The sequence below is a fragment of the Cibotium barometz genome, chromosome 24 (assembly GCF_041138505.1).
Source record: "Cibotium barometz isolate CiBa-2024 chromosome 24, ASM4113850v1, whole genome shotgun sequence".
In the NCBI taxonomy this organism is placed as follows: Eukaryota; Viridiplantae; Streptophyta; class Polypodiopsida; order Cyatheales; family Cibotiaceae; genus Cibotium; species Cibotium barometz.
The window spans coordinates 35,467,508-35,482,808 of record NC_141069.1 but is presented as its reverse complement, the minus strand read 5'-3'; the positions used below and the strand labels follow the sequence as shown (position 1 = coordinate 35,482,808).

The following is a 15,301-nucleotide window of genomic DNA, read 5'->3' as shown; positions in this document are numbered from 1 at the left end:
CCTTGCCACCAGTGTCACCCTTCGCCGCATCCAGTGCTGCCCTTGCCACCCGTCTCGCACCGGTGCCGCCCCCATCACCATCTGATCCACCAACAACGCCACCGATGCCGCCATCTCGCGCTGCTGCTGCCCCAACAACCTCACGACCCTGCCAGCAGTCTCAGCTGCCAGTCTGAAGCACCCATGCTGAAGCCCACCCCGCAGCAGCGCCCCACGCCTAACCCGCCCACCCATCTGGACCCATGACCCTGCCCACACCAACCCCACAACCAAACTTGTTCAGCCTGCTTTCGAGCCCCCGTCTGAACCCGCCCACTCTACTTGCAAACCAGATCTGCCATAGCTGACTGCTTACTTGCCCTTAAGCCCCGCTAGCCCTCCCCACAGTGCTGTCCCCACCGCCCTCTCCAAAGTGCTGCCGCCGCCTCCCCACCAAAAATGCTGCCGCCTGCAATAAAAAACAAGGCGGGGAGAGAGAGAGAGAGAGAGAGAGAGAGAGAGAGAGAAGGGAAGTCAGCGGAAATGAAAGAAAAATCCGGCCCATTCGGAATCTTGTCAAAAATCCAGTCTTTAACCTTTACGGGCCTATCTGTCAACGGAATCCATACGCAAGAAAGGAAATCCCACACCTTCTTTGCCACCGGACATGAAATGAAAAGATGCGGGCATGTTTCCAAGCATATAGTACAAAACACACAATAACCAGAAGCAATCCACCGCTTTCGCAACAACTGGTCCCCCCAATGGTAGGCCTCCAACTAACATGCGCCTTAGGAACACCTTCCCTTGATATGGAATCTTAGACCACCAACCCTGTAAGATTACTTCGTTCCACCAGGTCCTACATACCCTATTAGCCTTCTCAGTGATCTAGCGCTTATCTTCCACCATCATATAGTATACTTGATTTATTGTGCATTGGACAATCTCCCGAGGCTTTCTAAATGCCCAATCTGACCAAGGTTGTTGATCCTCCAACTCAGGAATATCACCAAACAGTGTAAGTCCTGCCCTCGCCTTCTCCCATAACTGTACATATCCACGTGGAACCCGAAAATATTGACGGATTTTCCACAAAAAAAAAAAATAAGTGGCCTCTACGTGGCAACAAAGCATCCATAATTTTCACTCGTCCCAATCGAGCCATTCTATTGAATTTTGGCCACTCAACAAGTTTATCAGGCCACTCAGCACCTCACCTGCCATAGAATTAAACTCCAACCGCTGATCTGAAGGCTTCCATTTAGTGTGTGCAAACACCTCCTTCCATGAGATCATCAAATGAGAAAGGAGAGGTGAAGCCACCACTCGAACCTGTTGGGAACCATTCACTACATCTCACCATGTACCATCAATCCTGGTATTACCATGCACAAGTGTGACCTCCTCTACCTAAGCCATTACCACACATGGCTCTTGAGATACACACGTATCTTGCAATAAAGGCTATGTAATTTGACATCTAATAGGGCTGTCCCTCCACTCCTCTTCGGAGTAGTAACATGTTCCCAAGAAATCCACATCTGCCCTGGCTTATTTCCTGCTCTTTTCCATAGCATAAATCTCATTGGCTCTTATATATGATGCAAAGCTTTACCCGCCCATGGCAATAAAGCTTGGGAGTGTTGTCTGTTCAATATTCAAAAGCTTGCTCACCAGTATGGGATTCATAATGCATCATATTTGAGGAAGAAGTTGCGGAACCTAGAATTGTTGTTGGTTGATTTGAATCAGGTGGTTCAAGAGGACGGTTCTTGCCCTGACATTGAGATAGCTATTGATTGGTTGTCCCATCAAGTTGCTGCATTGTACGAGAATCAATATGTGAGATATAAGCTTATGGCTCGAATGGATGTCCTAATGGATTCTAATTGTCAGTCACATACGTTCTTTGCTCGTTTGCAGCAAAAGCATGCACGTGAGAATATTGTCAGAATGCAGGATAGGCAAAGAGTATTGATTACTAATCCTACTTGTGTTCTAGATATGTGTATGGACTTTTATCACCATTTGTTGGGTCCGCAAGAGGTGGTCTCCTGATGTCATTGCAGCTAGTCTTTGTTTCACTTGGTTCGTCACCAAGTATCAGATGTTTTTGCAAATGAATTGGAAAGAGATATTTATGCAAAGGAGGTGGAAGATGTGTTGAAGCATTTGCCTAAAAGGAAAAGTCCAGGATGGGATGGGCTCCCCAATGAGCTTTTCACAAAGTATGTTGATGAGTTGAAGGTCCCTTTCGCTTGTATTTTTCAGGAGGTGTAGAATACAAGTATCATGCCTGCGAGTTGGAAGATTGGGCTTGTACGTATATTGTCTAAAGTTCCATCCCCAGTTAATCTACGTCAATGGAGACCAATCACATTGATGGGAGCCATGTAAAAATATTTACAAAGGTCTTGGCCAACAGGTTGCAGTAATTTCTTCCTACTTTAATTCATCCAAGGCAATATGGATTTATTAAAGATCGAAATATTTTGCATAATATACTGAATGTTCAAATTGAAATTGATTATGCAAGGGCTTCGAGGCAAGAGGTGGTTATGATTCAACTAGATATTGAAAAGGCTTATATACCTAGATGAATCCAAGTACATGCCCAAATTCACCTTTTAGGAACGTGCTTGTTATATACTCATGGAAGTCAACCCACAAGACTATATAAATATCAACTTCATTATGCATAGTATGGAGTAGATACTACGACATCCCCACTAACGTTATCAGTGCCCAATAGTGGGTGTAGAACTCTGTATCAAGATATACTCTCCCACACGCACTCCACACACACACACACACACACATAAGAGCATATATTCAGACAAAGCTCTTCGTACTGAGTTTCGACTCAACCATAATGAAGCCTAGCACTAAGGGAAGTAGCAAATAGAAAGAATTAGTACGGCAAATAAGTAGTTGATAGGGCGAATGCACCGCTAAAGAAAGAAAGAATAAGCACAATATCAACTCGTCGCAACTTGGCCAAAAACTTCACAATGTGAAATCTCCATGTCTGCTAATACGACTGAATTATATACCTAGATAAATCTAGAAACATGCCCAAATTCACCTTTTATGAACGTGCATGTTATATACTCATGGAAGTCAACCCACAAGACTATATAGCTATCAACTCCATTATGCATAGTATGGACTAGATACTACGACATCCCCACTGACGTCATCAGTGCCCAATAGTGGGTGTAGAACTCTATATCAAGATATGCTCTCCCACACACACACACACATAAGAGCATATATTCACACAAAGCTCTTCGTACTGAGTTTTGACTCGGCCATAATGAAGCATAGCACTAAGGGAAGTAGCAAATAGAAAGAATTAGTACGGCAAATAAGTAGTTGATAGGGCGAATGCACTGCTAAAGATAGAAAGAATAAGCACAATATCAACTGGTCGCAACTCAGACGAAAACTTCACAATGTGAAATCTGCGTGTCCGCTAATATTACTGAATTATATACCTAGATGAATCCAAGAACATCCCAAATTCAACTTTTAGGAACGTGCATGTTATATACTCATGGAAGTCAACCCACAAGATATTGAAAAGGCTTATGATCACGTTAGTTAGTCTTTTCTTTCACAGCTTACGCAAGCTATGAAATTTGGCCCTCGCATGTCTTCTTCAATTTATACTATTAGCCAACATGTAGTGGCTAGGCTTATGATTAATGGTGGGGTGACTGAGCCCATTCATTTAACGAGATCGGTCAAGCAAGAACGCCCACTTAGACCTCTCTTGTTTTCAATTGTTACACATCCAATCTTATTTGGACTCGATAAGCTAGTGGAGGACTATGAAGTTGTAGTACTCTTCCAAGCGGAGAGTAGATGGTCGGCCAGGCATTGGCAGATGATTCTTTCATGTTCCTTAAGGCTCAAAGAGATAATGTTCAGAAGGCTATGGCTATTTGGGATACTTTTGGTCTTGCTTCAGGGTAACAAATTAATATGTAGTAATCTGCTCTGATAAGCTATACCGAGAGCGATTTGCTTGGTTTGGGATGGAATGGGCAAGTCATACAAAGGGGATGCATCACACGCCACTTGGGTTATCTGATTGAAGTTGATGTTGATTCACAAGCTTTGTTGGCATGGATTTCTACGAGGATAAATGATAAGTTTGTGTATTGGAAATTATTGGCACATATGCTATGAGTAGTGCCACATGTGAACATGGGCTAACCAAGGGCACTTTTCTCCCTTTGGGTTTTGCCCCTTGGATATTAGGTGTGAAAGGACACGACAATTATTGTATTTTGATATTGTGGAGTCAACCCCCAAGCTCCACACATTGTATGCTATCTTCTTTGTGTGAGTATTAATCACCATCACTCTTGAGAGTGCTTGCAGCTGTTCATTCTTTGTGTGTATCTATTTGTGTGTAGCCCTAACCTTAACAGAAATCTCAAGGTTGGCCTACGCATGTTCGGCTCAAAGTGGCAAATTGCATTATGATTAGCATGATATCTTTTTTCTTGCCTTCATTGACATCGACGGGCAAAGCTTTGCATCAGATACAACAACCAATTAGATTTATGCTATGGAAAAGAGCACGAAATAAGCTTGGGCAAATGTGGATTTCTTGGAAACATGTTACTACTCTGAAGAGGAGTGGAGAGGCAGCCCTATTAAATGTCAGATTACATATGGTCGCTAGAAGATGGCCTTTATTGCAAGATATGTGTGTATCTCAAGAGCCATGGGTGGTAATGGCTAAGGTCCTCATAGAGGAGGTCGCACTTGTGCATGGTAATACCAAGATTGATGGTACATGGTGGGATGTAGTGAATGGTTCCCAACAGGTTCAAGTGGTGGCTTCACCTCTTGTTTCTCATTTGATGATCTCATGGAAGGAGGTGTTGGCACACACTACATGGAAGCCTTTAGATCAGCGGCGGTTGCAGTTGAATTCTATGGTAGATGAGGTGTTGGCTATTTCACAACTTCTGGAGTGGCCTGACAAACTTATTGAGCGGCCAAAATTCAATAGAATGGCTCGATTAGGACTAGTGAGAATTATGGATGCCTTGTTGCCACGTAGAGGCCACTTATTGTCTTTTCGGAAAATCCGTCAATATTTTCGGGTTCCACGTGGATATGTACAATTATGGGAGAAGGTGAGGACAGGACTTACGCAGTTTGGTGATATTCCTTAGTTGGAGGATCAGTAACCTTGGTTAGATTGGGCATTTAGAAAGCCTCATGACATTGTCTAACATACAACAAATCAAGTGTACCATATGATGGTGGAAGATAAGCACCAGATCATTGAGAAGGCTAATAGGGTATGTGAGGACTGGTGGAATGAAGAAATCTTACAGGGCTGGTGGGGTCTAACATTCCATATTAAGGGAAGGTGTTCCTATGGCGCATGCTAGTTGGAGGCCTACCATTGGGGAACCAGTACGAAAGCGGCGGATTGCTTCTGGTAATTATGTGTTTTGTACTACATGCTTGAAAGCATGCCCGCATCTTTTCATTTCATGTCGAGTGGCAAAGAAGGTGTGGGATTTCCTTTCTCCTGTTTGGATTTCGTTGACAGATGGGCCCGTAAAGGTTAAAGACTGGATTTTTGACAAGATTTCGAATGGGCCGGATAACCCAGAACATTCAGTTTTCTTTCATTTTTTCAAGTGGACAAGTTTGTGGCATATCTGGTTAACTAGGAATGCCTTCATATTTGATGCAAAAGTTGGTATTACAGCTCACATAGGTCATATAAAAGGGCTACTATTGTGGCAAGTCTCTTCCTTACCGGTCAGCTCATTTGGTAGAGAATGACACGGCTATATATTGGATGAGGGTACTCCGAGCTACACCAGTAATTAGTGAGGGAAAATACATCACATGGCAGCCATGTGGCCATTTGTAAAGTAATTTTTGGTAATATATCTTCTATTACGAAAAAAAAAAAGACGAAAAAAATAAGGAAGACGAAGGGAGTGAACAAAAAGAAGAAGAAATGAACCAGGAAAGTAAAGCGGAAGAACCTGGAACAAGACCAGGCCACAAAGACCCCAAGCCCACCGACAGAAAAGCCAAGCACCCAGCAACCCATACTCAGGCAAAGCATCAAGACGCCCCATCGGAAGGCAAGCCAGCAAAGATGGAGTCCAAATGGCGTCATCTTGGGCTCTTGTGCTGCCACAACGGCCCCGCGCTCGAGCATCGCTCCTTGCCACTGATAAAGTTGAGAGAAACCACTATAAGAGGCAACCTCTTCCGCCACATCGACAACAAGCTGGTTTTTGGTAATCTCAATTCCCTCATCTTGTTTTCTTTTTCACAAAGAGTCCCCACTAAGTGGGTAAGAGCATGTTATAGCTGGGAATTTGCCTTGCACATACTGTAAAGTCCAAGAAAACCGAGACTCTCAATCCTCCTCACCCTTGGGTTTCAACGCAAGGTTGCCCTCTTCCAAAAATCAAGAATCTTATCTTCTTTCACCGTCTTCTTCCACCCATAGAGTCCTATTCATAGAGTCTTGTTTTTGCTCAAGTCCAGCCCTGTTTCCAACAGTTAACACCCTTACATAACAAAGTCAAAGAAGCTTTCACCAGCACCAAATATCATTGCACAAGGGAGAACAAGTGCACTTACCCAGATTAAGGGCTTAATCCTCGCACAAGGAAAAACAAGGTTTCCAAGCATTGGCTGAACGTGCTACCTCCACCTCATCCCCAACAAACGAGAGCCCAAGAAGCAGCTTATGAATCTTCTTATCCATTTGCCGAAACTGAGGTCACTAATAGAGAAGACTACTCCTCCCTATACACACCAATGCTCCTCAAGGTTCAAGGAGCCATCACCCAAGCACAAATCAATACCACCCTCGGGAACCACTACAAGGTAACCTACCCATCGATGGAGTGTCTTGAGCTTTCAATTAGCAGAAGTCGACCCCTATCTTGACAAAGTCAGCCTCAAAGCCTTCCAGAATACCACAACCATGGGGCCCAGATCTCCCCCTTAACCTTCATTTCACTAAGTCCACTACAACAATGATGACACAAGGGAGGTAGAGATGCTCGACGGATCACAAAAAAGGATTGCTTTCAATGAGTATCTCATCAAAAGGGCCCTCCACCTTCCAGCCATCCCACGTAAGTTCCATAGAGGAAAGGCGCCATGGCCGAAATCAGGCATCTTGTAACCAAAGACAGCCTCAACTCCAATGATGCAAGGTTCAAGGATATCATTGTTCCAAAATTAGTACTCCCAGTAAGTACAAACCACCAAAAGGTTAAGGACCATCACAACAGAGTGCCACTCATGGTTCTATCCAAGCCACATACCAACAAACCGCAATTGGGCAGCCACATTTACAAGTGAACTCCAAGCCTCATGCAAGAGCCCCGCACGTATGACATACGTTGCGGAAGCGTGTCTATGATTACATTAAGTAAAAGACATTAACATTAACCCTATGTTTAGCAGACACACAAAAGACAAGGTAGACGTAATCTATTCTATATTCCAAACATAAATATGTACAATGATCTTGGATCTTGACCTAGATCCAATCCGTGCAGCTAATCTACGTGCATACAAAATCTTGCTAATTCCGCAGCTTGGTCATGATCTCCAAATGCTTGCCTCCTGGTAGGTACAAACCACCAAAAGATTAAGGACCGACACAACGGAGTGCCGCAGTGTGAAATGCATTGCGGAAGCATGCCTATTATTACGCTAAGTAAAAGACATTAACATTAATCCTATGTTTAGCAAACACACAGAAGAAAAGGTAGACATAATCTTTTGTATATTCCAAACATAAATATGTACAATGATCTTGGATCTTGACCTAGATCCAATCCATGCATGTTAATCTATGTGCATACAAAATCTTGATGATTCCACACCTTGGTCGTGATCTCCAGATGCTTGCCTTCTTGCCTAGAGCTGCCTTAGGCTGCCTCTATGCGGGAGTTCTTCCCAACACCCGTGAGATGCTTAAGAGATCTATTTGATTTCTTCTTTTCCATGCCCTTTGACCTCCTTTATATAGGGATAGGACAGAAAGTCATGTTCAGGTCAATTTTGCCTTTTTGACCCACATAATAATGTCCAAAAAGTCATATTTGGCCTCCAAATTGTGCCCAAAAGGTGTCCTATCCAGCGGTGCATGTTCCGAGCACTTCTCGGCACCTGGGGCCTCAAAATAAGGTCCAAATCTGCCCATATATAATCATATCATGAGCATTAGGATTAACAAATGCACATGACATCCCATTCTGGTAAGCTTGGAGCATACACCTGGCTCTTGGCCGATCATCGGGCGTCCACACTTGGCCGCCCGCCCGTCCATACTTGGGTGCCCGCCCGTTAGTATTTCCCTAACTCAGCTCGTCAATCAGCCTGCCTAGTTCCAAGCTTCCCCAAACCTCGAAACTAGTCTTGCATGCGTATAGCACACGGTAGATACACACTGTGCACATGACATACTCCCCTTCCTCTAAGAGCTCACTCCTGAGCTCACTAAAAAGCCAGGGTAATCATTCTCCAAGTATTGTCCTTCTTTCTCCTAAGCAACACAGGTGCACCCCAAGGTGATTTACTTGGACGGATCTGGCCCATCCTCAAATAATCTTCGAGTTGTTTAGCCAACTCATCTTCCTCAGCTTGGCTCATCCTATAAGGTGGAATACTCACAGGATGAGCACCAGGGATCAAGTCAATACGATGATCTACTGCCCATTCAGGTGGTAAACCCGATGGCAGTTCCTTAGGAAATACATCTTGAAACGAATCAAGTATCTTCTGTAATTCTTTGCTTTCAAACACACTTAATTCATTCACATCCATGAAAGGGATGAGAAAAGAAGAAAGTGGAATCAATATACAATGGAAAGTGGTATACAACGAAGAATCCATTATATTTCCAAAATCAATTGTATTTACAAGAGGTCCCTGAGAGGGATGGATACAATCACCTAAAATACTATACTTGGTGTCCCTATGCTGAAAAGAAAAAATATGACTAGACCAATCTATCTGGACGTCAAGAGTCTTTTTTTTTTTTTTGGTAAAAAGATCCTTCTATTAGTTACTGAGAAAACGCCATATGGCTACAAAGCTCACCTCGCAAGGAGGGATAAAACACAATGAACACCTGAGCTCCCCCCCGTGGCTGGCCGCTCTCTGGGGGGGGCTACCTAGTAATACATGAAGGAGGTGAGAAGAGCCATACATGAAGGAGGTGAGAAGAGCCAAACTGGCGGCCGATAGTGCCAAGCGACATCCTCGTCCCTCGCGGTGAGGAAAGGGCCAGGCTGCCAAGTGCGGAGGAAAGCCTTGCGGCGCCCTCTCATGCGATCCGAGTCACCCTGGAGTTTCCCCCAGTGTCCTCTCAAGGTGTGAATGATGTCCACCCAGAGAGCCTGTATGACCTCCGCCGGTGGAGTCGTCTGATGATCAATGGCCTCCCTGCATCGGGCTCTCCATATGTGCCAGGCCGTCATGCTACTGATCATCTCCCATCTCTGCCCGACCCCCTCCAGTGAGGCTGCCGAAGAGAAGTCTGGCGTCGGAACCACAGCCATCGCCCTATCAGAGACCTGGATGGTCACACTGCCAGGAACGTCCTCATATCCAAGTGCAGGGCCGCTGTCCGTGGCCCAAGCCACCGCACCCCATGTCACCAACATCTCCCCTGGAGAACCTGCAAAAACCATCCTGAGAGCGCGCTGCCAGACCTGCTGTGCCTGTGGGCAGTCCCATAAGCAGTGCCGCTGTGACTCCTGTGCATGGTCGCACCGAGGGCAGGACGCTGGGTGTCTGCCAAAGGCTAGCCAAGCCCCCACAGCCAGTCCCCTATGCGCTGTGAGCCAGAGAAAAAGCGTCACCTTCCGGGGCCGGAAGCTGGCCCAAAGGCGCTGCCAGAAGTCCCTAAGAAAGGCAGGGGAGAGCCCCTGTCGCCGCCAATGCTCGGCCGCTGTCGGGGTGCTCGCTATCCTGTGTCTCTGAATCCGCCGCCCCAGCCTCGCGGTGTACTGAAAAAAGGGGATGGCCGGGCTGGTAGGGGCCGAATAGGGGTCTCGCCAAAACCACTCACCTGGGTCCCACTGAAGGCGAATAAGAGGCTTGATGTCCCAAGCCCAGAGTCTCCAAGAACAATCCTCCCCTATCGAGGCCGGTGAGGGGTCTACATGCCACTGTCTCTGATGAAAGCCGACCACCCGAACCCTCTGTAGGATACAACCCTGGAGCCCATCCAAATCTAGTCGTGTCCTCTGAAGCTGGCCACCCTCTCCCACCTCGAAAGTGAGTGGGGCGACTCTCTCCGCTGTGCCGCAGACCGCTAGAAGGATCTCATGCCGAGTAAAGACACCCATCCACTGTGGAGGTGAAGGGTCCTGTACTGGGGTCCGCCACTCCCGGGGGATGGCCGCCTCAATATCCTGTCTCATCAACTCTCTGCCCCTCATCCCACTGAGTCTCCTCTCCTGAGCCTCTGGAGGCAGCTGCTGAAAACAAATCCAGTCATCTAGGGACTGGGCCGGGCCGGAGCTCAACGGGCCCCACGACACGTGAGACCGCGAGCCAACCATATGGCCACTGGGGAGTCGAATCAAGGGGTTCCAGATCAATGGCTGTCTCAGGCGCTCCTCATCGGTGCCCGGGGGAGTCTGAAGAGTGACGGCCTCAGATGCGCCCAGGCCCTCAGAAGGCTGGCTGCAAAACGCTCCTCGAAGCCAAGGCCAACTCCTCTGGATCGCTGCTCCGTAAAGATCCACCTGATGCTGGGGGTCCAGGGGCCGCTAAGAGAGGGAGTGCGGCTGAGCATCCTGGAAACAAGAAACTCCTTCCACGGCTCAACGCCTGGCAGGAGACCACGAACTACCAGCTTGCCAAGCAAAGCGCGGCTTTGGCAAATAGGATCTACAATGCCCAAGCCGCCTCTCTCCCTCGGCTGAGTGATCACAGCCCATGCCACCTTGGCCCTGGCGGGTCGCCCGTCGCCTCCGGACCAGAGAAAGTTCCTGATGAGCCTCTGCACCTGGCCAATGCACGCCCGAGAGAAGGCCCAGCAAGAAGTGATGTACCACATGGTAGCGAGCAGAACCTGGTTGGCCACAACTACTCGGCCAGCCAGAGATAAACGAGCAGTACTCCAATACAGAAGCTTCTTCCGAATGCTCAGAAGAAGGGGGGCTATCTGCTGCTCCGGAGATATATCAATGCCCACATAGCAGCCCAAATAACGCACTGTAGTGCCGGGGGGCAGCCACTGAAAACCATCAACTGGCCTCCAAGTCGGGGGGGGCAAAGAACTGACCCACAACCCACACGACTTGTGCCAGTTGATCAAAGCGCCCGAGGCTCTGCAAAACCTGTCCATGGCTGAGGCGAAGCGGCGGAGGTTCTCCTCACCTCCCTGAAGATAGACAGCAGTGTCATCCGCAAACTCCGAGTCTAGGAGCTCCTCCGAGGTGCGGATGGGAAGCTGGAGGCCCCTCAAACCTGTATCCTGTGCCGTCAAGAAGGTGCTCATGGCCTCCGCCACAAAAGAAAAAGAAAGGGCGCCAAGGGGCACCCCTGCCGCACCGAGCGCGAGAGCTGGAACCGCTCACCGCACACGCCCTGTATCAGCACTTGGCTATGAGCCGAAGTGTAGAGTGCAGAGACCCCACGGATCCACTGAGGGGGGAAGCCCATCCTCTCCATAGTACCTTCCAAGAAGGCCCAGTCCACCCGATCATAGGCCTTCTCGAAGTCGAGAAGGAGCACCGCCAGATCCTCCTGCCGAAATCTAGCCAAAGCCGTAGCCTCCCAGAAAGAAAAAATGTTATCCAGAATGCTCCTATCCTGGATGAAGCCTGTCTGCGTGGAGTGGATGATGTCCGGAAGGTGAGGCTGAAGCCGCCTGCTGATCGCCTTAGCTAGGACTTTGTAGGCCGTGCCTAGCAAGGTGATCGGTCTCCACTGTCTAATCTCCAGTCTGTCTCCTCCCTCTTTGGGGATCAAGTGAATCAACCCCTCTGCCATGCTGTCCGGCATGACTCCCGTCTCCATAATCTCCTGGAATGCCAATCTGAAGCCCCTGTGAAGGAGGCCCCAGTACCTCTGGAAGAAAGCCACTGATAAACCGTCCTCACCTGGGCATTTGCCCCGAGGTAATGCCTGAAGAGCCTCCTCTAGTTCAGGGAGTGCTGCAAATGGGCCGGCACAACCGGTCGCGTGAAGCTCCAGACTGCCTCCCTAGCCTCTCTCACCCTGTCGTCTGCTGGCTCAGCAGAGAGGAGATCTCTGTAAAAATCTGTGGCTATCGCCCGAACCCTGGGGGGATCCACCACAACCTGGCCATCAGCCTGACGAAGCCGCCTGAGACCCTCTCGTCTGAAGCGAGGCCCAGTCGCCTCAAAGAAATCCCGAGTCACTCTGTCTCCAGCCTGAGTCCAAAAAGAAGCCCGAGCATGGAATCGGAACTCCACCCGCCTCTCCTCGATGGATCTGATCTCAGTGCGAGCTGTCTCCATCTGCTCTGAAATCCAAGGGCTCAGAGGCTCTCTCTCCTGGAGTCTCTGGAGGGACGCTAAACTCCTCCGAAGGCTCCTCTCCTGCTCCCTGAAGGCCTCCAGACGGTCCAAGGCAGCCAGTCTGAGCATCCGACTGATCTCCTGCAAGCCACTGGCAAGATCACTGGCTGCCGAGCCTCTCCTGAACTGCAGCTCCTGCCAGACCTGCTCAACTCTGAGCGCGATCTCAGGCTCCTCTATGAGACAATCAGGAATCCGGACGCTCTGGCCCCGCTCTCCTCTCGTAGGGTCCTCAATCTGGAGAAGCACTGGGAAGTGGTCTGAGAAGGAGGATCCAGCAAGTATGCCCACAGTGCCGCCTCTATCACAGGCCCACTCATCAACGTAGAATCTGTCGATACGGGAAAGGTTAACTCCTGTGGCCCGTCTATCCGAGCGCGAGAAAGATAGACTCCCCTGCAACCTGCCAAACTCCGGGAGAGTCCACGGATCCTGGCCTCTCACCTGTAGCACTAGCTCCTCCCAGGCAGCGAGCTCTGGCCCATGAATGGTCTCCTGGCTGCCCCCCATCCTGTCCTCTGCGTCCTCCAGCATGTTGCAATCCCCTCCTAGGCACCAATGGTCTGCCAAGGGGAGGGACTGCCTGATGGTGCTCCAGAACTCGGCTCTCCCGGACGCCCCGTTAGGGGCGTAGAAGTTGAGGAAGCCAATGCGGTCTTCCCCAACCCGAAGGATGATCCACTGCGCTCGACCCTGAACCAGAGTGCCAGAGTCCACAACCTCGGATAGAAGCTGCTCGCTGACTGAGATGCATACTCCGCCCTGGTTCCCCTGGGGGCCATATGCTGGGGACCAAAAAGTGTGGCTCCTGCCTGGCAAGATCTTCCCGCAGGTGCGGGTACGCCCGGCAGAAAGGTGGTGCTCCTGGATGAAGAGAATATCTATGGGTCCTCCAACGAGAGCCCTCTGGATCTCCTGGCGAAGTCTGCCCCGACCAATGTAGCAGCGGTGTCCACCCAGACCCTGGATGTTCCATGAGAGGATCCTCATGGATGAACTGTGGCAAGTGAAGTAGCCGCCACTGGCTCACCCCTCTCAGCCGGCCCGGATGATCTGCCCTCCACTCTATGGGTCTTGGGCGCCGGCTTGGAGGGAGAATAGTCACTGTCTGTCCGGGTGCGGAGTCTCTCCAGAAAGAGGGTGACCTGTGTCTGAGTCCAGCCCCACTCCGCCTTCGCCCTGTCCAGAGCATAGGCGTGAGACCAATCCTCTGCATATAAATATCTAAAGGTAGGCTGCACCCTCGGGGCGGCATGGAGGAGAATCAGTAGCACCGCCTCAACTGATGTGTGGACCGGATCCACCCGCCAATCTCCTATACCAAACAGGCTCATGCGGGCTGAGTGTAGTCGGGTCTGCAGTAAATCCGTGAGCCCCAAGTCACTGAAGTGGTGAGAAAACTCCAGTATCTGGTCACGCAGAACTTCCTCTACAGAGTTGCAATCCCATGCTGTGTCTGGGGCAACGCTGAGAGGAAAGGAGAAGGCCACCATGCTGCTCACCACTGAAGGAGAACGCGAGGGATGGCACACCACGCAAACTCGCAAGGGCGCGACCAGAGTCTCGAAAGGGCCAGCATCCAGCTGGAGGCATCTGAAAAAACTGTAGTCCACTGGTAACCCCATCACTCGCGGGGGCCCCCCAGGGGAGGCTGGGGAGAACTCTGTGACGGGCGAGGCTAGTATCGCCATCTCCACCGGCCCGGAGTGGCGGTGAAACAGCCGCTGGACTGAACTCTGACCTACCCTGCTGCGCTGCCCCGGGGCAGCGGGAGGTCTGGCGAAGTATCCTGGAGAGGCCGAAGGAGGGATGGGGGCTCGCGGCGAGGAGGGGGGAGAGCGAGGGGAGGATGGAGAGGCATCTGCCAGAGGATAGGTGTCAGGGGGGTCCGCCGGGGGAGGTGGGAGGGGGGGGCCGGGGGGGGGAGAGGGGGGGGAGGGAAGAGAGCTCTCCGGGTGGGGGGGAGGGGAGCCGGGGGTCGCAGAGTGCGGCCGGGGATCCTCAGGGAACTGCTCCAAGGAGGGGGCGGGGCCTCCCGCGGGGGGAGGCGGGAGTGGGGTCTCCACGTGGGAGACTCCACCATCGGCCTCAACAACGGGCACCGAGTCTGAATCCTCGTCCATCGGGGTGGGACCTACAGGCCGCCTATCCCTGACTGGAGCATAAATGCGGGTAGGTGCCGGTAGGCCAGACGGAGCCACCCGTCCACCATCCTGTCCGCCAGCCTGTGCTGCCTGCTGCTGCTGGCGTCTGCGACGGTCCCTGCGGGCCGGGCGTTTCCGCCGGCGAACCTCCTGCCAGCAGCCTCCAGCCTCCTGAGTCTGCGCGGCGTCCTCCGCCGGAGCCTGCTCGTCCGATGGTGGCGCCTGCTGTGGCGAGCCTGGGATGTCCGATCTCGGAGGTGGATGGCCACCTCTCGGGTCTCCTGCAGGGGGTCCAGCGGCAGCATAGCGTGAAGGAGGAGCCCCCTTGCGGGGACAAGAGCGTGCGAGATGGCCCATCTCCCGACATATGAAACACTGGCCGGGGAGGCCCGAATACTCCACGCGCTGAATCAGATGTCCTCCAGAAAGACAAGGGAGGAGGATCGTCTTCGGGAGGGACTCCGGTGACTGAACCACAACACGAATGGCCGGGAGTCCTGCTGTCCGCGCAACCACTGAGGCCGCGGTCTGTGGCACCTCCACCACTTGCCCGAAAGCCTTGCCTATGGCCGGCAGGAGGGGCAAGTACTCCCTTCG

At 50.5% G+C, this 15,301-nt stretch overlaps 1 protein-coding gene across 3 annotated transcripts in view; it reads right to left on the bottom strand.

Moving 5' to 3' along the window:
• LOC147625227 (ubiquitin fusion degradation protein 1 C-like) overlaps nucleotides 1-15,301 on the bottom strand; it is a 51,380-nt gene that overhangs the window by 725 nt on the left and 35,354 nt on the right. The window lies entirely within an intron of this gene.